A 27,957-nucleotide genomic window follows, 5' to 3' on the forward strand; every position below is an offset into this window, starting at 1 on the left:
GTGTCATACTCCGGAACTTCTACCTCTTCCAGCAGCCCTCTCCCTTCTACCTGCTTCCGGCCACATCCCCTGCTCCGCGGCTCTCTTCGGCAACTCAGCAGCAGCGATCGACACAAGCTTCTGACGTCGGGGCCTACCCTCTGCGAGTCCCACTTGTTTCAACTTCCTTTTTCCACAAAGGCAGGACTCATAGAGGGAAGGCCTCGATGTCGGCAGCCTGTCTTGATCACCGCTGCTGACGAGTTGCTGAAGAGAGCCGCGGAGCAGGGGGTGTTGCGGGTGCAGATAGAAGGGAGAGAGCCAGATGCAGGACTCGTGGGTGAGGGAGGGGAAGAGAGAGAGAAAGAGAGAGGGGAGGGAAACAAAAGGAAATATTTCATACTGGGCTGGGCCGGAGTGGAGGGAGGATGGAAAAATTCTGGCTACAGGGTGCATTAAAGGAAAAGGGGGAAAAGCTGAAAATAGAGATAGTGACACAAAGAACAGAAAGGGTAAGCAGGACCTACTGAATAAGGATAGAGATACAGAGGGGACATGAAGAGGAGGTGAAATGGAGACATAGAAGTAATGTTGAAAAAGGGGGGGGAGGTAAAGACATTGAAAGGGCAAATGGTGAACATGGGGTAAAGACAAGGACAGAGACAAATGAAGATTCTGAAAAAGTGGTGAGATAGGGATATAGGTGAGATGGACACAAAGAAGGGTGATGCTGGAAAATAGGTGGAATGGTTATTCTGACAGACACAGAAGGGAAATGCTGGATCAAGGAGAGATGGGGCTCAGGCTGAATGGAATGGGGAGAAATGCCTTGTTGGCCCGGAACTTCCTCTCCTATGTCAGAATTGACATCAGGGAGCGGAATGCTGGTCAGTGCGATGCTTCTGCAGGGAAAGCTTGGGACGGCGGTGGCTTGGGGGCTGTTCCCGATGGCGGTGGCAGCAAACCGAGAGGCTTGGGGGAGGGCACGGAGAAAGAAAGAAAGGGTGCAGACAGGGAGACAGAAAGAAGGAACAGGGAGACAGAAAGAAAAAGTTGGGGGAGAGAATGAGGTCTGGAGGAGAGGAAACATACAGGAGGCTGAAAGAAAGGAAGAAAGATTGGATGCACAGTCAGAAGAAGAAAGTGCAACCAGAGACTCATGAAATCACCAAACAACAAAGGTAGGAAAAATGATTTTATTTTCAATTTAGTGATCAAAATGTGTCTGTTTTGAGAATTTATATCTGCTGTCTATATTTTGCACTATGGCTCCCTTTTACTAAATCGCAATAACGTTTTTTAGCGCAGGGAGCCTATGAGTATTGAGAGCAGTGTGAGGCATTCAGCGTAACTCCCTGTGCTAAAACCTGCTATCGTGGTTTAGTAAAAAGGGAGGGGGTATATTTGTCTATTTTTGTATTTTGTTACTGAGGTGACATTGCATAGAGTCATCTGCCGTGACCTCTTTGAAAAAACCCGGAAATGAATAATTAACATTTTCTCTGCCTTTCAGTGTGCTTTGTGTTTTTTTTAAAATTTTATTGTTGGTAGATCATTTTGACTTAGTCTTTATAAAAGTAGCTCGCAAGCCCATAAAGTGTGGGCACCCCTGAACTAGAGAATGACACAAGGACAAATTTTTCCCCGTCTCCGCAGGAACTCATTTTCCCGTCCCGGCAAGTTCTTTTTCTGTCCCTGCCCCATTCCTGCAAGCTCTGTCCTCATTTGCACAAGCCTAAAAAAAAAATCATGTGTTAAAGGCTTGTGTGGTTAAAGCAGAGCTCACAGGAATGAGGCAGGGACAGCGACAAAACTCATAGGGACGGAGAAATTGAGTTCCTGTGGGGACGAGGACAAATTTTTTTCCTGTGTCCAACAAGAGCTGATGCCTACATTTTGATAGCACCAAAAAATCATTGAAAGAACACCTACAATAAACTGAATGCCATGGGTAGCCTACAGGAATCACACAGTATATGACGTGCTTCTCTCGAATGGATAGAAATTACAGCTACAACTGAAGGAGTGTATAAGTGCATTCACAGCTTAATTTGCCAAAAGAACTCTCTTTAGGCATAGGAAGAGCAATTGGTCTGATGTCTTCAGACCACCAAAGTGTTTGGTTCTGGTCCTAGTTGAGAGGATTCCTTCTACATAAATATCTGCTTTTTACAAAAGCACGACGAGGAAAAAGACTAGCAATAAAATTTCGAAAATGATATAACTATTTCTTGATCTTGAATGCTCTGACTCGAAGTTTGTGCTAATCCCCCTGAATCTATTTTTAATTGCACGGTCCTCTGGAAACACCATTATCTTGTTAAATAATGAATATCATCGGAGAAGTGATGGCCTAATGGTCATTTTTACACCATAATACCTAGATTACTACCTTTACTCTCTGGGACGTTGTAAGAGAATGACATATAAAAAACAGCCAAGACAGTGATACATGTATTAGCAGTGAAATGGGAGGGACCAAAGGGAAAGAAGCCCACGGTTTGCCTCAGATACCAGCAATTTGTCTTGTGAAACCATGGCAGCTACCGTCTGATTTCCATTATGCAATGAGATTGCAAACAACGTTTCACTGCAGTCTTAATCAATACAGGGTCACATGATGGCCCCTCCGGGGAAAAGCTCCTATCTACCCATGGAATTGATATAACAGTTTGCTTTCGAAAAAAGGAGACTTTTCTTTTATATTTAATTATATAAAAGCCCAAATACCTTTAAGAACATAAAAATTGCATGTAAGACTTATTTCCAATAATCTAATTTTAATTTGTGGCTGATTTTAGAAATAGCTTTTAGTGGCTTTAGGGCAGTGCAGAAAAATTATGAGTGTGTCTGCTTACTTACGCAGCCACAATCCTAATAATATTTATTCTGCTATTCTGAAGTGCATTTAATTATTAATTCAGGGAAAAAATGCGTGCTCAAAGCATAGTGTAGAGCAATAAAGCTGTGAGCGTTTTAAGACTTCTAATTTAAATGTAGGGGTCCTTTCTCAGCCTATGATCAAAGCCTCACTGCAAAATAAAAATTCTCACTTAAGTAATCCTTTTCATGAAATTAACGGATCATTGGTCAGCCCGCAGCAGTCAGCATTTTTATAAACACTGGTTACTACGAGCTTTCTGTACCCAGATATTCAGCATTGAGCTGTACCGAAATACTGGTGCTGGATACCTAGATATTCAACAGCCACTGGCACTTATCTGGGTACTTGTGATATTCAGCCTGGTATCTGGATAACTAGCCAGATAAATTTAATACAGCTCATTTGCTGTCTTAACTTTTTTTCTGGATAGTTACTCACTTACCCTTAATTCTGTATAGGGCATCTAAGGATGTGCACGCACATCAGTGCATCCAGTTGATATGTGCGTAGAACTTAATTGGCCTAATCGGAGCTAATTGGCACTCTTTAAAAGTTACATGTACAACTCAAAGCACAATTCTATAAAAAGTATGCACCAGCTGCAATGTACACATCTGAAAAGTGGGTGTGGTGAGGGGGTATGGGAAGTGGAGGATCATGGGCATTCCTAAAAGTTATGCACATTGTTTTAGAATATACCTGATCTGTATACCATATTTACCCATGTATAGGCCATGGCCTATACATGGGTTTTATAATCTCCTGCAGTGGGTGCGGCTTCCTTATATAGGGTAGCCTATCTAAAGACATGGTAGATAAGCTGCCCCATTAGTAGATCAGCCGTGGAGTCCCCCGTACCTGTAGCTCCCTCTGGGATGGTTGCTGGCTGCCTCCTGCAGTGTCACGGCCAGTGATGCAGAGCAGGAGCGATCTTTTCAGCATCCAGCTGGCTCTACGCTGCTTCCTCCAATGCCTGCGTCAGTTCTTGCGAGTCCCGTGAGAACTGACGCAGGCATTAAGGAAGCAGCGGGGGCCAGCTGGATGCCGAAAAGATCACTCCTGCCCTGCACCGCGGCCGTGACATTGCAGGAGGCAGCCGACGGAGGTATTTATTGGGGGGGGGAGGGATATATAGGCTGCCCCATTGTATAAGCCAATTTAGGTTTTAAAGCTCTTAGATAAACCGCGGCTAGTAACATGGGGCGGCTTATATAAGAGTTTTAAAACCTAAATCGGCATTTCCTGTGTCCTATATATGGGGGCGGCCTATAAATGGGGAAATACAGTACAACTTAGGCCCAAGCATTTAGGCCTGGTTTTAGCTGGACTAAATGGGTACGCCTAACTTATGCAACGCACATTGCTAAGCGTGATTCTATTAAAGGTATACATAGCTTATATAATCATGCTAAGTGCAATTCTAATCAGCGCTGATTTTTTGGGTTAGTGGACCAAATATTGTTACCAATTAGGTAACTCCTGGCCCTACCCAAACTCTGTCCTTGGATTATCTGGTACTGATTGGATAACATAGTAACATAGTAAATGATGGCAGATAAAGATCTGGACGGTCCATCCAGTCTGCCAATCAGTTATACTCATAAAAAATATATGGTTAAATTAACCTGTCTCTTTTTTTTTTTTTTAATATTTCTGGGCCATAGACTGTAAAGTCCACCTGGCACTGTCCTAGAATCCAACTGCAAGAGTTGCCGTCCAAGCTCACTCCAGCCTATCCAATGATCCCGTTGTTTACAGGATACCTACTGTAAATTCTGGCCAGTAGCGTCCTCATATTCCAAGTTAGTGGAGTTCCCATTGATGCCCTCCCCAGCCCATCCTATACCGAATCACCATATACAGTAGTATGGGACAAAGTCTGTCCAGTACCAACTTTAGTTCTTTAATTTATACCATTCATCTTTCTAATTAGATTCTCTGTGTTTAGCCCACACTTTTTGAATTCCATCATTGTTTTCCTCTCCATTACTTCCCTCGGGGAGCATTTCAGGCATCCACCACCCTCTCCATGAAAAATAATTTCCTGAGATTATTCCTAAGTCTTCCTCCCTGCAACCTCAATTTATGCCCTCTAGCTTTACCATTTTCCCTTCTCTGGAAAATATTTTGTTCTATATTAATACTTTTTCAAGTATTTAAATGTCTCTATCATATCTCTACTGTTCCTCTTCTCCTTCAAAGTATATATATTTAGGTCTTCCAGTCTCTTCTCGTACTTCTTTTGGTTCAAACCCCTTACCATTTTTGTTGCCTTCCTCTGGACCACTTCAAGTCTTTTTATATCCTTCACCAGATACGGGCTCCAAAACTGAACAAAACACTCTGTGTGGCCTCATCAATGACCTATACAGGGGCAGCAATACATCCTTTCTTCTGCTGGTTACTCCTCTTTCTATACAGCCTAGCTCCTTCTGGCTACAGCTGATCAGAATTTTAGCAACATTATCTGGGTAAGTGTTGCTGAAAATCCGAATATGACCTAGTAAATAGAACTTATCTGGATAGAAGCCACTCCTACCTAGATAAGTCCCACTGAAAATTGGACCCTACATTTAAATCTACTTAATTTTGAGTGAGATTGAAGACGATTAATTATTCTTTCAATGGTATAAAACTAAAATGCATGGGTATTTAAGGTCTTTTAAATGTTTTAAAAATTGCCTGCCTTTTGAAGTCTATACTTTTAGTAGTCATTAGCTTTAACAACATAGGCCCTCTTTTACTAGACTGCAGTAGATGTTTCTACCATGGCCTGGGGCACTAAATGCTCCAACGCAGCAGCGCAGAGCATTTTGCGCTTCAGGCCATGATAAGAACCTCTATTACGGCTTAGTAAGATGGAAAGGGGGGGTGTAGATAATGCATTAGATTATATTTGAAAATTAAAATTGATTTGGGTTGTTCAGATGACTGTTGTATTTGACCACACTAGGGATTTGAACCCACCACTTTGGGAAGATAGAGGAAGTACCTTTAACCACTTCCTGCCAGAACTGCTCTGTTGTTTGTTCCCTAGGTCTACAGGTCCACTGATTAGCTGTGGCACTGGAACCTGTAGAGTTCCTTGCTCCCAGATTGCTAAAGGGATTTAATGTCATTACTCAATGTTGATACCTGGTGGCTGTTTTTAGGACCTAGAAATGTAGGGATTCAGAAGAAGACCTGGTATTTGGCCCCTATCTGAGAACTGTCACTGTAATGACTTGTCTAGGTATATTGGAAAGAATGGTTTATAAACAATAAGGGAGAAAAATTGGGTAGTTATAAATGAATCATGATGCTAGATCCTGTTTCTGTTTGAACTGGAAGTATAAAAGACTAGGATGAAAATTGACAGATTTAAAACTTTCATTGACAGATTTAGAGTTTCATTGTTTCAGGTATTTAAAAACTAAAACATAAATCTAAACATAAATTGTCGCAGTCAGTGATAACTTGAACTGCTTTAGCGTTAACAGCATACAAGTTAAAATTCCAATAATTCCAAATATTTTGGTTGTCGGATGACTTTGGGTTAGGAACATAGCAAAATAAAATATTTGCTACAAAACCCTTTATAAAGTCCAGGTGCAAACAGGCAATTTTCACGGAGGCACAATTAACACATGTCCAGAGCCAAAGACACAAAACAATAGGTTGGCATGAAATCATTGCTTTCTTCCAATTATCCTGAAAATCTACATTGTAGTAGCCTTATAATAAGGAGAGATGTGGAGGGGCATAATTGAAAGGGATGTCTAAATCCGTTTTCGTCTAAGTCGCAAGTCGTCCAAAGTAAAAAAAACAGCCTAGTACACATTTTCAAAAAATTTGTCCAAAATTTTTTTTGTTTCGAAAATCGTCTGACTATACGTCCTGCCGATCTGATCGTCCAAGTCGCTAAAGCGTCCATCTTTATACCACATTTTCGTCCAACTTTTCGTCCAAGTCAAAAATGCCTAGAACAAACCCTGTTGGACGTGGGAAGGGTCTGCAAAGTGATGGACTGAACACCCAGACATGGCACCTAAATAGTGGAGTACCTTACAGGGCACTGCTGTGAACTTCACAAAAAGGGTGCCATGTCTTCTCCTCACTACAGCTCCCTTATAGGTCATGGTGAGCCCCCCAAACCACCTCCAGAATCCCCTAGACCCACTAATAGCCCTTATGGCTGCAGGAGCCACTTATATGCCAGTAAAAAAGGGTTTTGGGGGTGTATGGGGAGTGCACATGTTTAAGTATCAATTGAGTGATTACAGGGGCTTATGGGCATGGGTCCTCTTTTCCATTAGTCCATTCAAGACGGGTTAAGCCGCTTCTGTGCTGGACGACTAGGTTTTCCTATGCCAGGCTGCCAGGTCTGGAGGCTGAATTTTAAAGATGTGATTAATATTTTTATGGGGGGCGGGTCAGTGATCATTGGGGTAGTGTGGGGGTCTGTTTTATGTGTTTGCAGTGCTTATCTTGTAACTTTAGGTGGTTTTTTGTGACTTAGACCATGTTTTACACAAGTTCTGTCGATCGTAGTCTGTGTACTTTCGGTTATACATGCTGTACGATTAAGTCTAAGCCAGCCCATGTCCCGCCCAACTCCCGCCCTCGACACTTCTCCTGAAACGCCCCGTTTAGCTTTGGTCATTCAGCGGCACTATGAAGGCCTAGGTCGTTTAGAAATACATCCAAAATACATCCGTTTTTATTATCAGCACTTGGACGTATTTGGGAAATGTTCGTCCAAGTGCCGACTTAGGCCGGTTTTTGGATGTTTTTCCCTTTAGATTATGAGCCTCATAACTCCTCTTATGAGCACGGTTTCCTCTAAGCTGAGCAGGCGTCCACCACCTACAGTCCTGCCAGTGGGGATGCTATTTCACTATCACATTTTCAATAGTGAGGAGCAGGCAAGCACTGCAAAACTCCAGGGAACGTGTCTGTTCCTAGCAAGTGTAAACACAATATTGAAGCACCGCTCTCTACTGGAAGCAATGCAATTGGAGGACTTCCGCTTAGCTTAGAGAGAAAACAGTACTTATGAGGACAGTCAGAACTCATTTTCTAATTGCATTCCTGTTTAATTCAGGGGAAATGTGGGTCTGCTTTACTGGGTAATTTAGGACCAGAAACACAGACCTGGCTCTGTCCTTCATGCAGAACATATCAGGTTGCAAGGCACTAGAATATTTCAGGAAAGTACAATGCTCACTGCTTAGTTCAAGGATTTGCGCCTTTTGGGAATAGAGCTGTGGGTCTACACTGTTGCTTTTCACAGAAACTGAGACTTTGGAAATATTTATTAGCGGTGATATTTAGAGAAAAAGGTCAACAAGCACGTTGCAAGATATACTGTCCTAAAGTTATCATGTACAACTTGTTTATTGACCTTTATTTTTACATATTGAGTGGATTAATATGGCAAAAAACATTATATGAAAATGCTATAAAATCTCTGTAAAAATGCTATTTTTAAAATTTGCACTGTAGCTGGAAACAGAAAATTTCTTCCTCGAGATGGCTTTTGAGGAAGGTTATAGGATATTAAGAGGCCCATATCCAAAATGTTTTTGATCTTAACTTTGAGACTTGTACTCCTAAACTGGCCTCTTTGAAAATTTACTGAGACTAAGGCCCCAATTCTATAAATAAACCTAACGTTAGGTGCCTAAATTGACACACTTAGCTGATCTAAGTGCTTAATTTAAAATGTTTAAAGGGCTTAATTGGCACCAAGAACTGGCAATTAGCAGTGGCATGTGGTCAGGGCTTTCAGGGGATTCATCCCACCCCCTAAAGGCCTTAAGGGCACTGCTCAGAATTTGATTGGTCGAGCAGGCAACAGGCAGATGCTGCTCAGCCATTCAAATTCAGATCAGTACTGTCAGGGCCTTCAGGGCGTTTAGAGAATCACACAATAGGCTACAGGTGAACACAGAAAAAAATATTTTATTAAAGGTAAGAGATCCTGTTCGATTCATAGGTATGGGTGAACATAACATATAACTAGTTTTTAGGTATAGGAACCTACTCTTAAGGCACACTTCAGTGGTCTACAATGTGTGGCTCCAAGGTTCTCCATGTGGCCCTCAAATAGTTTGCCAAAATACTCTTAATCTCTTAAATGAGTTACTCAGGTGTGTCATTTATGGAATTTTACTACTTATGACAATCCATAATAAAGTAAGATTTTAAAATATATCCTCTGTGTGTTGTTGAATCAATATTAGTATTAATGTGTAATGTTTGATAGCCAGTCTGAATAAGCAGGTCAAGGCAGTTTACAAAATTAGTACTTTGTGTAAGCTTAATCTTTTGGTTGCCCTCATAGCTTTCTCGTATTCACACTGTGGCCAGGGCCGGATTAATCACTAGGCCAACTAGGCACGTGCCTAGGCCCCGAAACTGTGAGGGGGGCCCGGTGAAGGAGGGCAACTCACCTTGCTATTTTTCAACAGCAACGGGCCCTCCCATGCAGTAACAGCAACGGGCCCCCCATGCAGTAACGGCAATGGGCCCCCCATGCAGTAACGGCAACGGACCACCCACCCGCAGCAACGGCAATGTGGCTGGATATGTTACTGGAAGGTCCCGCGATGACTGCTTCTGCTGGTCCAGCCCCCTCCGACATCACTTATTTGCTCTGGAAGAAGTGACGTCGGAGGGGGCTGGACCGGCAGAAGCAGTCATCGCAGGACTTTCCTGTAACACATTCGGCCACGTTGGTGTTGCTGTTGCTGTGGGCGGCGGGGGGGGGGACCCGTTGCTGTTACTGCGGGGGGGGGGGGCATTGCCGCAGGGGGGGCGTTGCCTTTGCTGGGGGGGGCGATGCTGTTGGGCGGGGGAGAGGCATTGCTGTGGGGGAGAGAGAAAGGAGGATGGAAGGGTGATGGAGGGAGAGAAAGGGAGCAGGGTGGTATGGAAGGGTGTTGGAAGGAGAGAAAGGGGCTGATGGAATTGGTGTGCAGGGGAAGGGGAGAGATATAAGGGGAAGGATACTGGATGGAATTGGGTTGAAGGGAGAGAAAGGGGCAGATGCTGATGGAAGTGGGAGAAAGGGAGAGAAGAGAGTGAAATGCCTGACCATGGGGATGTGGGAGAGGGAAGGAGAGGATAGATATGCCAGACCATTGGAGAAGGGAAGAGAAGGTGATGGATGCCACACCAATTGGGGGGGGGGGGGTGGAAGAAGAGATGGAAGGGAGAGGCAGACAATTTCTGGAAGAGGCACAGAACGACAGAAGATGAAAAGAAGATGAGAGCAGAAACCAGAGAAGACAAAGGTAGAAAAAAAATTTCTGTTATTAATTTTTTTGCTTTAGGGGACATCGCTGTTTGCTTTAGGGGACATCGCTGTTTCTGTGGTGTTGCATTGTATGCAGTCCAGCTTCTTGGTGGTTTTATTTAACCTTTGTCTACGTATTTATATTTTATCCCCCCCCTTTTACAAAACTGTAGAGCATTTTTTAGCGCTGGCTGTGGCTAAAAACCATACTACAGTTTTGTAAAAGGGGGAGAGGTTAGTTTGTGATTACATATTCTATACTAGGCAAAGGTGTTTTCTGTGTTCTGTTTGTATGAAAGACATGATTTTTTTGTTAGCGTTGACTAGCCTTGTTTGGTGAAATGCATCAGGCATGGTTCTTGGGAGCAATTTGAATCTCCTTATTTTTCTGCCTATCTTTTGTTTCATGTTGGATTCTTTGGTGGACTGCTTGCCTTGTTGTTTCGTTGCAAGTTAACATACATGGAGTGGAACGTGCTAGAGGAGTTACAGATTTGGTTGTTTATACATAGTAACATAGTAGATGACGGCAGATGAAGACCCGAATGGTCCATCCAGTCTGCCCAACCTGATTCAATTTAAATTTTTTTAAAATTTTTTCTTTTTAGCTATTTCTGGGCAAGAACCCAAAGCTCTACCCGGTACTGTGCTTGGGTTCCAACTGCCAAAATCTCCGTCAAAACCTACTGTAGCCCATCTACACCCTCCCAGCCATTGAAGCCCTCTCCAGCCCATCCTCTCCCAAACTGCCATATACAGACTGTGCAAGTCTACCAAGTACTGGCCTTAGTTCAATATTTTATATTTTCTGATTTTAGATCCTCTGTGTTCATCCCACGCTTCTTTGAACATATGGGTTACAGTTGGTTGATGTAGCGCGAGGCAGTTGAGAGGTGTTGTAAACTTGGTTATTAATGTACACATATTTTGGATAGTATTACTGCTTTACAAATATTTGAACACTTTTATATATGCATGGAAAGGGTTCAGAGTTAAAGACCTGGGTAAGTAGGTGGGAAGGAAGGGGGATTTGTTCAGATATGTTTGGGAGTTGCATAGAAGAAAAACTGTGCACTGGTATGCTAATCTTTGTTTTGAATTTAGAAAAAAAAAAAGAAATACAAGGGGAAATAAAGAAGTAAATAAGAAAACAGATAAATGGGGTGGGGCATGGACAGGGCGGGGGGTGGGGCATGGGCAGGGTAGGGGCATGGCAGGGCCAGGGGGCCCAGCGTACTTGGGTGCCTAGGGGCCCTCGAAGAATTAATCCTGCCCTGACTGTGGCCCTTTACGTGAAAAAGGTTGGTGACGACAGGTGTACACTATTGTCTCTGCCAGCTAGCACACTCTGCTTGGCTCAGGCCTGGGTCACCAAATAATGTATTCTGGTCAGTTTCTGGCTGGGTGAAAGACATACCCCCTCTTTTACTAAGGCACGCTAGCTGATTTAGCATATGCTAACACATCCTTAATCTGCTAGCGCTCCTCAGTAACAGGACCCCATAGTTCTGTACAGTCCCACATTGGTCTTAGAAGCCAATGGGCGTCCTATACAGAACTGTGCTTAAGCCCACCTAAAAAGAACTTGATTTTCTAACCGACGTCCATGTTACAGACACTGGTTAGAGAATAGAACTGCCACTGAGTTTATCAGGACAAGGGATCTCCCTACCGCAATAGGTTTAACAGCAACCCATCCCCAACCCCTGCGAAGACTACTGGCAGGAGGAACCAGAATCTTTGGGGGGGTGCTGGGTAGGAGGGATTGGGCATCCCTCTTGTTCGCAAAGATTGCGTGGCTTTGGAAGGGGTGCCAACAGGAGGGACTAGGCATCCCTCTTGCCATGATCATTAGGGAGGGGGGTGCCAGGCAGGAGGGACTAGGCATCCCTCCTGCCATGATTGCTCGGGGGAGACAGGAGTTCATGGAGATCCCTTGTTGCGATAAGCTCAGCGACTATGTCTACTTATATTTTTATGCATCTCCTTCTGACCGCCTAAGGCTACTTCCAGGCCAAACCACACCCATGCCTAGCCATAGGCGAGCTTAGGCAGTCTTGCGCACATCCCTAGGCTCCCAGAGGTGCCTCCAATGTAGGCGGCCTGCCTTGGGAGGTTTTTAAAAAAATGTGTGTCCTGATTGGCTGGTTTGACAGTGGTAGGACACCTACTGCCGCCTACTGCCGTTTATAGAATCTGGGCCTAAGTGACATGGACCCATACAATAAGTGGTTGGGGGTACTCACTTGCTAGACTTAGGGGGTACTTGGCTTGAAGAAGTTGAGAAAACTATACTAAACCATTTCAGTACAGATCCTGCCACTCCCAGATTTCTCATTTTAGTCAAAAGCAGATTCAGATCTAATGAATCAAATGCAAAAGATATATCCAATGACAGAAATCCAAACTATTTCCCCTGCTCTAGCCCTAGTCTAAGTACATCAACAGTGGATATCAAAAGTGTTTCCACACTATGGGCTTCCCTAAAATTTAAAAACTTGTTGGAGGCTTCTCTAAAAACTTGATGGAGTCATATGCAGTGGGACTTTGCTGCTTCCCTCTGGGCTTTTTCAATCCAGCTGTGTCCTGGGCTCTTATATTTCCTGGCGCACACCCTCCTGGCTCCACTCCTCCCATAGAATTTGCCCGCTAGGTAGGATTGTGAGTTTTAAGGTATTTCTGCCACTGTTACTGTGATATTAAGGGTGTGTGGCACAATGGATGGAGCTACAACCTCAGCACCCTGCGGTTGTGGGTTCATACCCCGCGCTGCTCCTTGTAACTCTGGGCAAGTCACTCAGTCCTCCATAGCCCCAGGTACATTAGGTAGATTGCAAGCCCACTGGGACAGATAGGGAAAATGCTTCAGTACCTGATTGTAAAACCACTTAGATAACCTTGATAGGCGGTATATAAAAACCTAATAAACTTGAACCTTGACTCCCTTACAGTCTGTTTCAGGGGTTGTGGGTACTGGATCTGGAAAAGGTAGAGTCTATTCAGGTTGGAACTTCTTTAGAAGAGGGAATTAGGTGTCAGCGGGATCATTTACAGACCTCATTGAAAAGTAACTGGCTTGATTTAGGGACCACTGCTTTTGCACTACTGCAGCCAGGAATGCACATTAGGCTAGATTCACTAAACCTGATCCTGCAACGATGATCGCAAAACCAGTTTTGCGATTGTTCCTCAACCCCGACCCGATTCACTAAACTGTTGCCTAATTAATCTACTATCCAATATGATTCAACTCATAGAAATTAGGTAAACCCCATGCAAAATAGCCAAGCGATTGATTCACTAGCAATTGCTTGGCTATTTTGAATCGGGTTTTACTATCCTAAAACCAGACTGCTACAGACCTGTCTAACTGTGTTACCGACAGGTCTGCCTGTCTTTTATATTCATTTTTTTCCCATGGCACAGATATTTTGCATGTTACACACACACAATATATGCCCCATAAAAAAAATGAATAAAACACAGGCAAACCTGTCAAAAAAAATGCTACCTCTGACAAGTGCGTCCCCCTCTCAGCCCTAAGGAAGTCTCTGATTGGCTCAGGCCTCTCCCAAGGGAGGAGTCCGAGGCACCTGAGCCAATCAGGGCCTTAGGCCCCTCCCCGTGCATCACATGATGCAGGAGCTTAAGGCCTGTATTCACATTGACAGGGCGGAGGAGAAGGAGCAGGAGGACTTTGTCGTTCCTCCTGCTCCCATCGCTGGAGGTCTAAGGAGCAGGAGGGACTGAGCACCTCTCCTGCTCCCAACTTTCAAGGTAGGGGGAGCGGGGACAGGGGTATGCGTGTTTTTATGGGGGGGGAAGCTCCGATGACAGGAGGGAGTCAACATCTCTCCTGCCATCCTGTTTGCGGCGGCGGGTGGTGGATGAGGGCATTTAGCTTTGGGGAGGGAGAGGGCACTTTGTTGGAGGGGAGCTTTTTTTTTTTTTTTTTAATTGAGCAGTTATTTTGTGTGTGTAATACGCGCAAACTATCTGCCCGATTTAAAAACAAACAAAAAAAAAAGCTGGCAGAAGCCCTGACAGCAGTGACAGGAGGCTGCTTCTCCTGTCACTACTATCAGGGCTCTGCCCTTACTTAATTACTCACTGAGCGACTGAGTTGGGAGTTTGCATGTAAATAATTTACACAGAGATGCAAAAAAGATAGTGAATCAATTGCTGTTTTAAAATCGGCCAGGAATTGGCCAACAGCGATTGAATTGCTATCTTTAGTGAATCTGGGCCATTGTTTCTCGTTGCAGCAAAACAAGTTTATACTGTAGTTACTACTGTAGTAATTAACCCATGACGAATATTGTTTCAGTAACATGAATTATTTTAGTACTCCCAATAAATAACTTTTTACTGTCAGTGTATCTGATCCATGCTGGTTAAATCAAATCCTTGATGTATACTAAATTTCTTGAATTGTGCAAGCTTAAAATAAAAGAGAGAATATTGGCTCAGCTTGTCTTGGGAAAGGATCCAAATTTCTCTGTGCTTTATTGAAAAAGAACCTAAAAATTCAATAACAGAGAAATAAAATCCTGCATTCTCATATGACTTAAAAGAAGAAATAACCAGTGTTCCTTTGAGTTGGAAATCATGCTGGTAATCAAAATAATTCAATATTTTTCAGTGGGAGACGCAAGATCTTAAAGATCTCATTCTTTGTAGTTGCCTTCTATATTTTAGGCATCATTTTTTCAGTACCAGATTTTATCATTTATTAATGTCAAAATGCAATGCGCTCTGCATTGGAGGGGAGTGGAATAGAGGTACTGGGGTCCATTGGAGAAAGCAACAGCTCCTTTAATTGCTAATACTGGTAGCTATATTTACTAGTCTTATCTAACCAAAACTAAAAAGTAGTTGGGGGAAATTGCACAAACCAAAGACTTAAGAAGAACTGAGTGGAGTAGAATGGGTACAAGTGGCCCGATTTTTCACTCCATCAAAATTTACAAAGACTAGAAGACACTCGATGTTACAGGGAAATACTTTTAAAACCAATAGGAGGACATTTTTTTTTTCACTCGGAGAATAGTTAAGCTCTGGAACGCATTGCCAGAGGTTGTGGTAAGAGTGGATAGCTTAGTTAGTTTTAAGAAAGGTTTGGACAATTTCCTGGAGGAAAAGTCCATAGTCTGTTATAGAGAAAAACAATGGGGAAGCCACTTCTTGCTCTGGATCGGTAGCATGGAATGTTGCTGTTCTTGGAATTCTGGAATCTTATTACTCTTTGAGATTCTGGAATGTTGCTACTCTTTGGATTTTGGTCAGGTACTAGGGACCTGGATTGGCCATCGTGAGAACGGGTTTGCTGGGGCTTGATAGACCATTGGTCTGAACCAGTAAGGCTATTCTTATGTTCTTATGCTAAACCAAACCTCAATAAATATATTCATGGCTGAATTTTATTTATTGAGGTTGAAATTTATGTGAAATTGTATATAGATGATTGTGGCAAAATAAATACTGATCCTGTCGGCTGAGTATAGCAATAATGAGGCGAAAGACTCAGAAATATGGCCTCTACATTCTGAAGCTTGATAAAAAGACAATAAAGAGTGTTCTGGGAATCAGCGTATTATCTTCTTTAGATGTCAGTAATTGGATAGCTCGCTTTTGTTTTGCTTTGGTGAGTAATAAGGAACTTCACATCATTTAGTCTTTGGAATATAAAGTATTGCTGATTTTTTTTTTTTTCCCCCCCTTCAATTCAAGATAACAGGCTATTTTTTTTCTACTGTTTCATTCCAGCCTCTCTTAAACTCTTTTTGGCAATAATGAAACACACAGGTGATAATGGAGGACTGTGCTTTCACTTCCCCACTGGGAAATGCAGTCAGTTGTAGACCAGCATTTCAGTGATATGACCTGTCTCACTGAAGCTTGACCTTTTGGAGTGCTTCGGCTCATCTTCAAGAAATCCAGAGATAACCATTGTGGTATTTTTCACCTAGCAAAATGACTTTAAATGCTAAGACCACTGCAAATGTTGTCAGCCATATTTACTGTAGGTGTTTGTAATATAAGGCTAATAACTTATTGGGAAGCAGATTGCAAAATATCACCTTAGCACTATAATGACACAAAAAGAAACTGTATAAATTTGGAAGAATGTCAGAAGAGAGCTGAATAAAGAATATACAGTATACTCTAAGTTAACCGGCACCCATGGAAATTGTTAGATGCTGGATAAATGTAGTTTCTGGTTGTTTGAGAGTTACTATTAAAAAGTAGGCCTAATACTACTCAGGTGTGGCGTGCCAAGTTTATACTTAAATTTCTGCCAGAAATTGATTTTATTTCCATTTTTATTTAAAATATTGCAGTATTTCTTAGATTTTTTTTTCTGGTCGCTTGAGAGTTCTGGTTAATTGAGTTCCTGTTAACAGAGAGTCTGCTGTAATGCTAAAACCTGGACAGTAACACTGAAATACGAAATAGATATGGGAATATGATAGAATTTTTTTAAAAAAAGTGAAATTGTGTGGAAAATTATGGACAAGCAGCATGCTTTTGCATTGAAAAAGAAATTAGTTTAGAAGGCTTGTGTTGCGACTTCTGCTCATTTGTTTATCTATTTTTAAATCTGCTTAAATTCTTTTGATTTTACTATTCACTTTTAGTTGTGTGAATGGTCTCGCTTCTATGTTAATTAAGGTATTCCTTTCTGCTCTTGAATTTAGCATTGTAAACTGCTCTGACCTGCTCGTTAGAGTAGTATAGAAAGTTTTTATGTTCAATAAGTTTTTTTTTATTATGTTTATGAATATAAACAAACTAGTTTTTTAGCCCGTTACATTAACGGGTGCTAGAATTACCTCCCCCCTGTCCAGCAGCATCCCTTACCTGATCCCCCCTGTCTAGTAGTACCTCTCCTCCCTGCCAGGGCAGACTCAAAAGAGGAGCTCCGCCCCCTTCCAGCAGTCTTGCTGAAGATTTTGATGCAGGCACGTGGTGGTCTGTTGGCGGGCCGGGCTGCTGTGTTCTTGGCCGAGGAACCTTTCCTGCGGGGACAGTGGGCGCCTCGTCTCTGGCCAGCAAGCTCATCATGCACATCTTCTTCTCCCAGACTGGCTGCGGGCCTCAGCCACCTGTTTGCGCCGGCGCGAGCACCTCTTCTACCCAGTGCAAGCGCCTCTTCCACCCTGCATTCTTGTGCCGCCGCGGTCGACATCCGTCTCGGGTGGGGGGGGGAGGAAGAGAGAGAGCGGAGAGGCGGCGACAGCAAAGTTACTGGAAGGGAGGGAACGCAGGCGGTGATCGCGCGAATAGCCACCGTTGCATCTTTCAACAGGACAGACCGTAAGCCACGCATGCGCACTTCCTACGTGTCACTACAGCTCACGGAAAACCAGCGCACACATAGGAAGTGAGCATGCGCGCCTAGCGTTTTATTATATTAGATAAACCACTTTCTCTGAAATAACCTATGTATGGCTACTTATTTGGAATAAACATTCTTCTTCTCAAATATGAATTGTTCTTGGCTTATATAGAAATTGTCTGACTGTGGTATGTAAAGCTCAGATTCTGGAGCCCTATACCCAATTCATGAGCTGTAATCATAAGGTATTATACATGCTCCTATAACATCATTGGATGCCAACCACCTTCCTATATTTCTTATAAATGCCTGAACTTTATTTAATTTAAATAGTAATAAATTCTTTTAAAAATTTTAATTTATAAAAAGAGCAACTTGCCTAGAAAGTATGAATGGCAGTCAATTTTCTTCATATTATTTCATTCACCATACAAATTATTTCGAAAGGAATGCGGCAGACTGGTGTAAAGCAAACTCCTAATTAAGTTAGGTGCCTAACTTAGTGCCCTTTATAGAAATTACCCCTGAGACCCTACCTCTGTAATTATGCATGCTTTACACCAGTCTGCCGCATTCCTTTTGAAATAATTATGTATGGTGAATGAAATAATATGAAGAAAATTGACTGCTGTTCATGCAAATTTTGTAAGTAATACATGTAGATGGGAGCTCCGCCAATAGGTATGCTCCCCTTGCATTTAGTGCTTTACCAGTTAGGCTCATGATTACAGAATAGCACTCAAGTGCCTTGGTGATACTTTTGTGGGTCAGTGTACTCGTGTGTGTATAAACACTAGTATTCTAGACATTTACTTGTACAAGGAGCGTGTAAATGCAGGCATCTAGTTTATACAACTGCCCTTCAGTAAAAGGGCCCCTTATTTACTTGAATAGTTTTTGCTTGATCTCGGCACTTCATTATTATTTATCTATTGGGATTTATTAACTGCCTTTATTAAGAGTTTTACCCAAGGCAGTGTACAGCGAGTACAATTCAACAAATATTTTTTTTTTTTTAAATTCTTTATTCATTTTATAACTTACATCAAGTACATCAGTATTGATATTAACATTGTAACATAGATAATTCACTTGAGATTTTACAATTGATCTTTATCAAATTAAATTTATTCCCCTCCTTCCCTTCATTTTATATTTCATAAAATCATTTTCTACAATAATAAAATTGCCCCTCCCCGCCCCATTTTTCATTTGTACTAAACAAATTCAAACAAATTGATTAAACTCCTCTCTGAAGCTACCATAAGACCCTGGTTGCATTTACGTCCTGTGTGCAGCAAATTGAGGTTCAGTTGGTTGAATTGGAAATAATGGGCCATTATTCTGTAGCTCAGTGTTTTTCAACCGCTGTTCCGCGGCACACTAGTGTGCCGCGAGATGTTGCCTGGTGTGCCGCCATCAGGGCAGTACCACCAGTCTAGGGAGAGGGGCGGTCCGCCCCACGTGCTGGACGGGGGACCCGCGGAGTTCAATACATCTCGAGCCGCGAGGCTCGTCTTCTGTTCCTGCCTGCCCTGCAGCTAACATATAGCCGATCGCAAGCGTTCCCCGATGTCAGCGCTGACGTCGGAGGGAGGGCTTAAGCAAAGCCTGCCCTCCGACGTCAGCGCTGACGTCTGAGAATACTTCAGTTCGGCTATTTGTGCGCGGCAGGGCAGGCAGGAAGCAGAAGACAAGCCTCGCGGCTTGAGCTTCGTTTGGCTGAGAAAGTTGCAAAGATGGGCTGGGAGGCAAACACGGAACACAAAAGGGGGGGAGGGAGTGCGTTTTGGACACAAGGCATGAACTTGGGAGAGAGGAAGGGAGGGAAAGAGATGCTGAGGTGGGGGAGGGAAATGGGTTTTTGGACACAGAAGGCATGGACTTGGGAGAGAGGAAGGGAGGGGAAAGAGATGCTGAGGGGGGGGAGGGAATGCGTTTTTGGACACAGAAGAAATGGACTTGGGAGAGAGGAAGGGAGGGAAAGAGATGCTGAGGTGGGGGAGGGAATGCGTTTTTGGACACAGAAGAAATGGGAGAGAGGAAGGGAGGGAAAGAGATGGTTGTGTACACAGGGAATAGAAGAAAGGAGAATTTTTGGTCATAGGGAGGGGAGTGAGGTACAGATAGTGGCATACCAGGGTGGGGGGAGGGCGGTCTGCCCCACCCCGGGTTTACGTCCCAAGGGGGTGCACAGCTGGCCACCCTCCAGTGTTGTCCCTAGGCCGGCAAACTGTGGCTCTTTAGCCACTTGAGTGCCACCGCCGCCAACGGTGTTGTTGGCGGTGGCAGCATTATAAAATACTTCTTTGTGTTATTTGATTCCTATTCAAGAGAATTACTTTATATATAGTCAATATAGGCACAGAGTTAAATTTTTAACATTTTCTAATGGTGGTGTGCCTCGTGATTTTTTTCATGAAACAAGTGTGCCTTTGCCCAAAAAAGGTTGAAAAACACTGCTGTAGCTAACAATCTGAACAAAGGAATAAGGGCATTTGAATCCAGAACAATTGCAATGTAGTTGTGCAGTTTATTCTGCATTTCATGGGGCTCTTGTAATTGTATCTTAGAATATGATGTATTCCACAGTCGTAACACAAAATATCCAAGAGGTACACGGCAACCAAAACGAGCTTTCCCAATGAAGTATGGTATAGTCGGAGAGAGACCCAAGACAGTCCGGGTTTTGGCACTTTGGGCCGGCTTCTCTAAATGGTGCCACTAGCGGTAGGCGCTTAGAAAAGCGGCAGCAATCGCATGTCAAATGTCAATCATATGAGGGCGCTGTTTAGCGAACTGCAGCCATGTCGCAAGTAGGCGACAAAAATGTAGGCCAGGGTTTTATAGGCCTACATTTCCAGCATCTACTTTCGATAAGAATTGCATCATAGAGGTACCTACCAGCACCCAAGTCAACTTCTGGCATAAATCACACATAGTTTAATGTAAATGCTGGTAGGTGCCTCTACAGATGGGAGTTGGCCATCATTTATAGACACTTACAAGTGCCTACATTTTATTTTTTTTCTTTTTAATTAAATTTTAATTGGTTTTAAATGATGTGGTCCATTGCCACGTTGTTTATCACCAATTAAACCATTTAAGCTAGGCAGCGATAGGATGCCTACTGCAGCCTAGTTTTTGGCACAGTTTTGTGAAACTTGGGCATTTATGCCTTCCTCAGGGGTCTTTCGCAAAGCCACCCACAAAATATTTTCATTTGGGAAATATGGCTTGGCAATGAATACTGGGCATAATGCAGTCAGCAAAACAATCGTTGCCACTGGCTGACTATTTATCCTCCACATGTTTGAAGCAAAGGTCTTCTCCAGATACATCCAATATTGGCCTCAGTATGTCTTGCTGTGTAAACTTCTGTAATATTGCTATGAATACTGTTTTCTTTACGTGGCAAGATTAGTTTTCAAAATTCATAAGAAACGTACAGGCCATGGATCTTTTATACCTCTTGGCCTGCAAATCAGTTTTCCAGAGAAATCTTTCTATTTCTATTTGACAAGTTAGAAAATTAGGTACTTTGCATCCATGTCATTTTGAACCTTCTTTGAAGCCTTAGAAGGTTTTTCATAATAAAACTCTGGTGAATTTGTTGCAGCCTCGGATTCCCATCCCAACCCCACCCTGAGCACTACTCATTTTCAGTGTGGATTAAAGTATATGCACTGTCATCCAGCATGTATACCTTTAGGTGGAGAATTAATATATGAAAGGTTTTTTTTTTTTGTTCCCTGCTATAATCAGGTTAAATGAGAGAAAGAGAAAACACACTATCATATTCATAAGAACATAAGAGCAGCCATACTGGGTCAGACCAATGGTCCATCTAGTCCAGCCTCCTGTTTCCAACAGTGGCCTATCAGATTCACATAGTATAAGTTCTTCAACATGGGAGATAAGAATCAAAGAAGAAAGAATCACAAAGAGTAAGAAAACAGTCCTTGCTCGAAAGAGCAAACAATCTAAACAGCCAAGACAAACAGGATGTCATGGATACAGTTAAGGGGAACGGTTAATCAACTGATTGGTATGGTGGGCAGTGGGGAGTACAGGACAATCAAGCCATTGTGACATCACTGATGAGGTTGGCTCTTATTGGTGGAAACTCTTCACACTATTACTATTACTTTGAATTATTTCTATAGCGGTACCAGACGCACGCATACTGGAATACAATGAGAAACTAATATGAGATTTTTCCAGCACAGAACTCTTCAGTCTGTAACTAGCGAATGGAACTGAAGAGGAGATAGAGCTATATACAACATCTTCAACAAGTACCATCTGAAATGTTACACCGAATGTTGTATTTCAAGTCTAGCAGAAGAGAAAATAGCCTTTTCAGGTAATTTGGTTACATATGCCAATAGATTGTTCACCCGGTGTTAAGGCAAAGCTATCTCCAGACAAATCGCAGGCTGCAATCATTTGGCCTATAAGAAGACAATTTTCAGTATTCATGCTGTGGAAGCCTGAATTCACATTTAGCCAGGTTGTAGAAGGCAATTTCCAGACAGGACAATTTACCACAGTAAATCACTATTTATCTGGGTGAAGGGCTTTGACGTTTACCCTCTCCATGACATATTGCTTAGCTAGATAAGGTTTGTCTTCTTGCTGTAAGTATGGGATGACCCTGCTTGCTCAACGAGAAGGAAATTCTGTTTGTAGTTTGTTAGCCCTTGTCAGATCATTAGTAATTCTGTTCCAGGTTATAAGGTGATTGTTTCCCCCTGGAAAAAAAAAAGAGACATTTTAGTTAGAAACATCCAAGGCTTTAGAGAGAAGCAAATTTGAAGTTATTATGAATGCAGTTAAAAATTATGCTGACTTACGGCTCCTTTTGCAAAGCCATGGCAGTGATTTCCCTGTGACAAATGTACAAAAGTCCATTCGATTCCTATGAGCTTTGCTGTGGGATAATCGCTACCACAGCTTTGTAAAAGGGGCCCATAATTGCAAGCAAATGAAAATGAGAGAAAATATTCATATGTCATAAAAGCAAAACACCGAAAATGAAAGTAAAATATAAATAACAATGTCAGCTTGAGGTAGGTATATGAGTTATTTGGATTGGGGTAAATAGTATAAGCATGAGGCTTTATGAAAATATAGGGGTACTTTTACTAAACTGCACTAGGCATTTAATGTGCACATAATACAACTTAAAATGGTATACTTTGGGATGCGTTCAGGCACCCTGGGGATAGGGTTTTCCTATCCCCAGCCCCTCCTAGTTCCACCCATCCCCGCCGTGTAATGCCCTAATCCCACCCCAGCCCTGCCCCCCTCCCCCCCCGCTGCCTGCTCTTGTCGGCCATGGAGGAAATCTGTGCATGCGTGGATGCCACGTGATGTCACATGTGTGCGCGCGCGTATTCATATGACATCATCACATGGCACCAACGCATGCGTGGATTTCCTCCCTGCCTGACGTGATTTGAGGAGGCTTTTCAAAACCTGGACAAAGGAGGACATCCGGACGCCTGGTAACCCTAACCCTGCGGTAACTTCTGAATCTGCAGGCCCTGCGTGCAAAATTTTTTTTTTTTTTTTTTTTTGTAAATGGTAGTCAGGAGGCAGAGAGAGGACATTCTTGCACTGTCGGCACAGTTACATTATGGTGCACTAACTGGTTAGCACATGAAATACTGCTTGAGCCTTTACCACTTACAAAATGGCTGGCAGTAAGGCCCCGATTTTATAAATGGCGCCTAAAGCTTAGGTGCCGAGTAGTGAGAATACGGGGAATAATGCAGTCGGCAAAACATTCACTGCCACTGGCTGAATAACTTACCCTCCATATGTTTGAAGCAAAGGTCTTCTCCGGATGCATCTAATATTGGCCTCAATATATTCCTGTAATGTAAACGTTTATAGTATTGCATGACTACTGTTTTCTTTACGTGGCAAGATTAATTTTCAAAATTCCTAAAAAAACGTACAGGCCACGGATCCTTTATACCTCTTGGTCTTCAAATCAGTTTTCCAAAGAAATTCTATTTCTATTTGAACATAAGAATAGCATACTGGGTCAGACCAATGGTCCATCAAGCCCAGTAGCCCGTTCTCACGGTGGCCAATACAGGTCACTTGTACCTGGTCAAAATCCAAGGAGTAGCAATATTCCATGCTACCAATCCAGGGCAAGCATTGGCTTCCCCATGTCTTTCTCAATAACAAGACTATGGACTTTTCCTCCAGGAACTTGTCCAAACCTTTCTTAAAACCAATTTATAGAATTGCACTTAGTTGTGTCAAAAGTGGGCTCAAGCGACAATAGGTCTACATACAAAAAAACCCCACACCTATTGTCTAGTAGGTGTACAGTGGCATTAGGTGGCCTAAAGTGCCTATGGAGGTGCGATTCTGACTCCAATTCTTTAGGTGCCTTGAAACTCAGTTTAAAATGCCATTTAAACAGCATATTTTACTGAGCTTGGGTGCCTACAGCTACCTAAAAAATCTGCACTGATTAGAGAATCCGGGCCTACGTGTATAGCCCAGACTTCCACAACTTTGACTGGGCTGAGAACTTTTCAGCGGCCCCTCATATATGTAGTGGTAGCAGGTATTTAGTGGTTTTTAGGGGGCTCATACTTTCTACCTCAAGTGTACTAGAGTGGGATATGGCCCTAGGCCCCCTTCTCTACAGCCCACTGCACTGACCACTTTTCCTGGGAGGGAGTCAGTGACCACTAGGAGAATAAGAGGGGATCGTGCCTTAATTCTTCCAGTGATCATCTGGTCATTTAGAGCACCTTTTTTGTAAGTTGGTCATGATAGAAACAGGTCAATAACAGAACATCTCAATTTTTGCCTTAGATATTCTGGGTTTGTTCCATTATGACAGAAAAATGTCTAACTTTTTGGGTAACTCCCAAGTCCCACCCAAAACATGCCCCCTGAAAATTGGCTGATCTGCGGAAGACAAACATTTCAAATCTCAAGTTTCAAAAATCGGCAAATTAAATTTTTTTTTTTGCAAGACACACATCTTTCTGCCACTTTATGATGTTTCTAAAGATGTTTTCTCCTTTGAAAATGACCCATTGAGTATACCAGTGCAGAGGGCCAGATTCAACTCTGGCCACCTTGTTGGGCAGTCTGGATGGACAGTGCAAATTTATCTGCCCACATTTACTATGGGGCTCATTTTCAAAATAAAAAGACGTAAAAAGAAAAACGGCATATAGTGACTCTTGAATTTTTTTTTGCCAAAATGTCCAAGTTGCCATTTTCCAAACCATCTTCTAGACATTTTGCTAGGCTTTATGTCTGCAGTGTGAGCTTAGGACTTGGACATTTAGCAGGGATAATCGAACATTTAACAAAATCGTTTGGGGTTAGATCTGTTTTAAAAGCGAATAAGGGTCAAAAAGGTGCAAAACTGACCACATGACCACTGGAGGGATTAAGGCATAACCCCACTTACTTCCCCACTGTTCACCGAACCCTCTCACCACCCAAAATTGTGAAAGAAACAGTGCAGATGCTGCCTGTATGACAGCATCATATGGACGCAGACACATCTGAGTAGAGCAGAGGGTCACTCTAGATCAGGGCTGCCCAAGACCGGTCCTCGAGATCTAATGGCAGGCCAAGTTTTCTGGATATCCACAATGAATATGCATGAGAGAGATTTGCCTGCACTGCCTTCTTGGTATGCAAATCTCTCTCGTGCATGTGGATATCCAGAAAACCTGGCCTGCCAGTAGATCTCGAGGACCGGACTTGGGCAGCCCTGCTCTAGGGGGTATTGCAGTGAACATCACTTTAAAATGTCCCAGGTACAGATCTCATCATAATCTGCTTATATTGTATGGTGAGCCCTCCAGATCCTACCCCAAACCTACTGTACCTACATAATGATGACACCTTCAGGCATAAGGGCTATTGTGGTGTACAGGTGGGTACAGTAAGTTTTGGATGGTTGTTGGAGGGCTCATCATATAATATTAAGCTGTGAGAGCTGTAACTGGAACTTTTTAAAGTGACATTCACTGCAGTATCCCCTAGAGTACCCCTCTGCTTTGATCAGATGTCTGTGTGGCCAGTTTGCTAAGAATGCTGGCTGCTTGCATGTCCCAATAGCTTGTGTTTGTGTTTTTCGTTTGGATGTTTTTATATTTGAAAATGGCCAAAAAAGGTAGATGCACTAAGGGCAAAACTATCTAGCTAGGTCATTTTTGAAAAGAAACAAGATTCTTGCAGTTCTGAAAATGGACATTTCTCTATTGGATTGGTTGGATGCATTCCCAAAACATCCAAACTCAGACTTAGATGTCCTATGAAGAATGCCCCCTCCATATTACTATAAGAAGGGGCCTAGAGGTAGATACTAAGAAAGCACCTTTGAAACCTATTCTATAAACCTCGCGCTTAGATTATTGCAATCTGTTCCTAACTGGTATCCCTCAGTGTCACCTCTCTCCCTTGCAATCTGTTGCAAAACTCTGCTGCGTGACTCATCTTTTACCAACTTCGCTACGCCCTTGTCCACCCCTCTCCTTATGTCACTTCACTGGCTCCCTATCTGCCATCGCATACAGTTCAATATCTTATTGCTGACCTACAAGTGTGTTCATTCTGCTGCCCCTCAATATCTCTTCCTCACTTCTCTCTCCTTATACACCTCCCAGAGAACTCTGTTCCTCGAATAAGTCACTCTTAGCATTACCCTTCTCCTCCATTGCCAATTCAAGACTTTGTTCCTTCATCTAGCTGCCCCCTAAGCCTGAAATAAATTACCCGAGTTTGTCCATCAAGCCCCTTCCCTTGTTTAAAAGCAGACTGAAAACCCTCCTTTTTGATATAGCTTTCAATCCTTAACCTTACTCCTCTGCCCTCCAATCCAGCCAGCTAATTAACTGTATCCATGACAACTACATCCTTTTATCTGTTTAGATTGTAAGCTCCTTGGAACTGGCCAAAACTCAAGCACTAGCAACATTCCAGTATCTCAAAGAATAGCAAGATTCCGGAACCCCAATGAGAGCAACATTCCGGAGCTGAGGTTGTGATGTCATGGTGCCTCAGAGCCAACCTCAGCAGTGATGTTACGGTGGCTTCATTGTCCTTACTTGGCTTATGTAAGAGCATATGAAACAGCCATATGGGGTCAAAACCAATGGTCCATCTACCCAGTGGCCCGTTCTCGCAGTGGCCAATCCGGGTCACTGGTACCTGGCCAAAACCCAAGGTATACCAATATTCCATGCTACCAATTCAGGGCAAGCAGTGGTTTCCCCCATGTCTCACTCAATAACACACTATAGACTTTTCCTCCAGGAACTTGTCCAAGCCAGCCCTCAGCTACAGACAAGGGTTGACGCAGATGACCCATTTAGTAATTTCGAGTTTACACCCAGCGGTGTCTACTGCGAGCTGTCAAAGCTTAAGGTTAACAAGGCAATGGGGCCTGACAACCTACACCCCAGGGTGCTCAGGGAGTTGTGTGATGTCTTGGCGGAACCGCTATCCGCGCTCTTCAATCTCTCCCTTAGTACGGTAACGACTTGTGGACTGGAAGAACGGGCTAACGTCATTCACTCCACAAGAAAGGCTCCAAGATGGAGACAGCAAACTACAGGAACCGGTGAGTCTCACATCAATAGTGTGCAAAGTAATGGAAACTCTAATCAAAACGCCAATTGGATACGATCCTGAATGAGGAGAATCTACGGGATCCCATCAACATGGATTTACTAAGGGGAGATCCTGCCAATCCAACCTGATCAGCTTCTTTGACTGGGTGACGAGGAAGCTGGATGTTGGGGAGTCCCTGGACATCGTATACCTGGACTTCAGTAAAGCATTCGATAGTGTACCACACCGCAGGTTGCTGAGCAAGATGAGTTCTATAGGATTGGGCGACACATTGACGAAATGGGTTGGGGAACTGGCTTGGGATGTAGGCTTCAGAGGGGTAGTGGTGAACGGCACCCCCTCCGAAATGACGGAGGTAATCAGTGGAGTGCCGCAGGGCTCGGTCCTGGGCCCGATCCTATTCAACATCTTTATAAGAGACTTGGTAGAAGGGCTGCAAGGTAAAATAACATTATTCGCCGATGACGCCAAACTAAGCAATGTAGTGGGCAAAAGCACAACAGACATAAATTCAATGTCTGACAACATGATGCACGACCTACTCCTACTGGACCGCTGGTCTAGGTCCTGGCAACTCAGCTTCAATACCAAAAAATGCAAAGTCATGCACCTTGGCAGCCAAAATCCATGCAAGACTTACACCCTTAATGGCGAGATCCTAACAAGAACTGAAGCAGAACGAGACTTAGGGGTGAACGTCAGTGAGAACATGAAGACTGCCAATCAAGTGGAGCAAGCTTCATCCAAGGCAAGGCAAATCATAGGTTGCATACGCAGGAGTTTCGTCAGCCGTAAGCCTGAAGTCATTATGCCATTGTATAGATCCATGGTGAGGCCCCACCTGGA

General features: G+C 43.1%; 1 protein-coding gene across 6 annotated transcripts in view; it reads left to right on the forward strand.

Annotated features, from left to right (window-relative positions):
• Positions 1–27,957, forward strand: part of GRM8 (glutamate metabotropic receptor 8) — a 766,318-nt gene that overhangs the window by 39,678 nt on the left and 698,683 nt on the right. Inside the window, exon 1 of one of the 6 annotated variants that reach the window (XM_033958934.1) lies at positions 21,767–21,847. The exons of the other annotated variants lie outside the window; for them this stretch is intronic. The gene's annotated coding sequence lies outside the window, so the exon portion shown is untranslated. Of the gene's footprint in view, positions 1–21,766; positions 21,848–27,957 lie in introns of those variants that run through there. 6 annotated transcript variants of the gene reach the window in all.

Source organism: Geotrypetes seraphini, chromosome 9, assembly GCF_902459505.1.
Source record: "Geotrypetes seraphini chromosome 9, aGeoSer1.1, whole genome shotgun sequence".
NCBI lineage: Eukaryota > Metazoa > Chordata > Amphibia > Gymnophiona > Dermophiidae > Geotrypetes > Geotrypetes seraphini.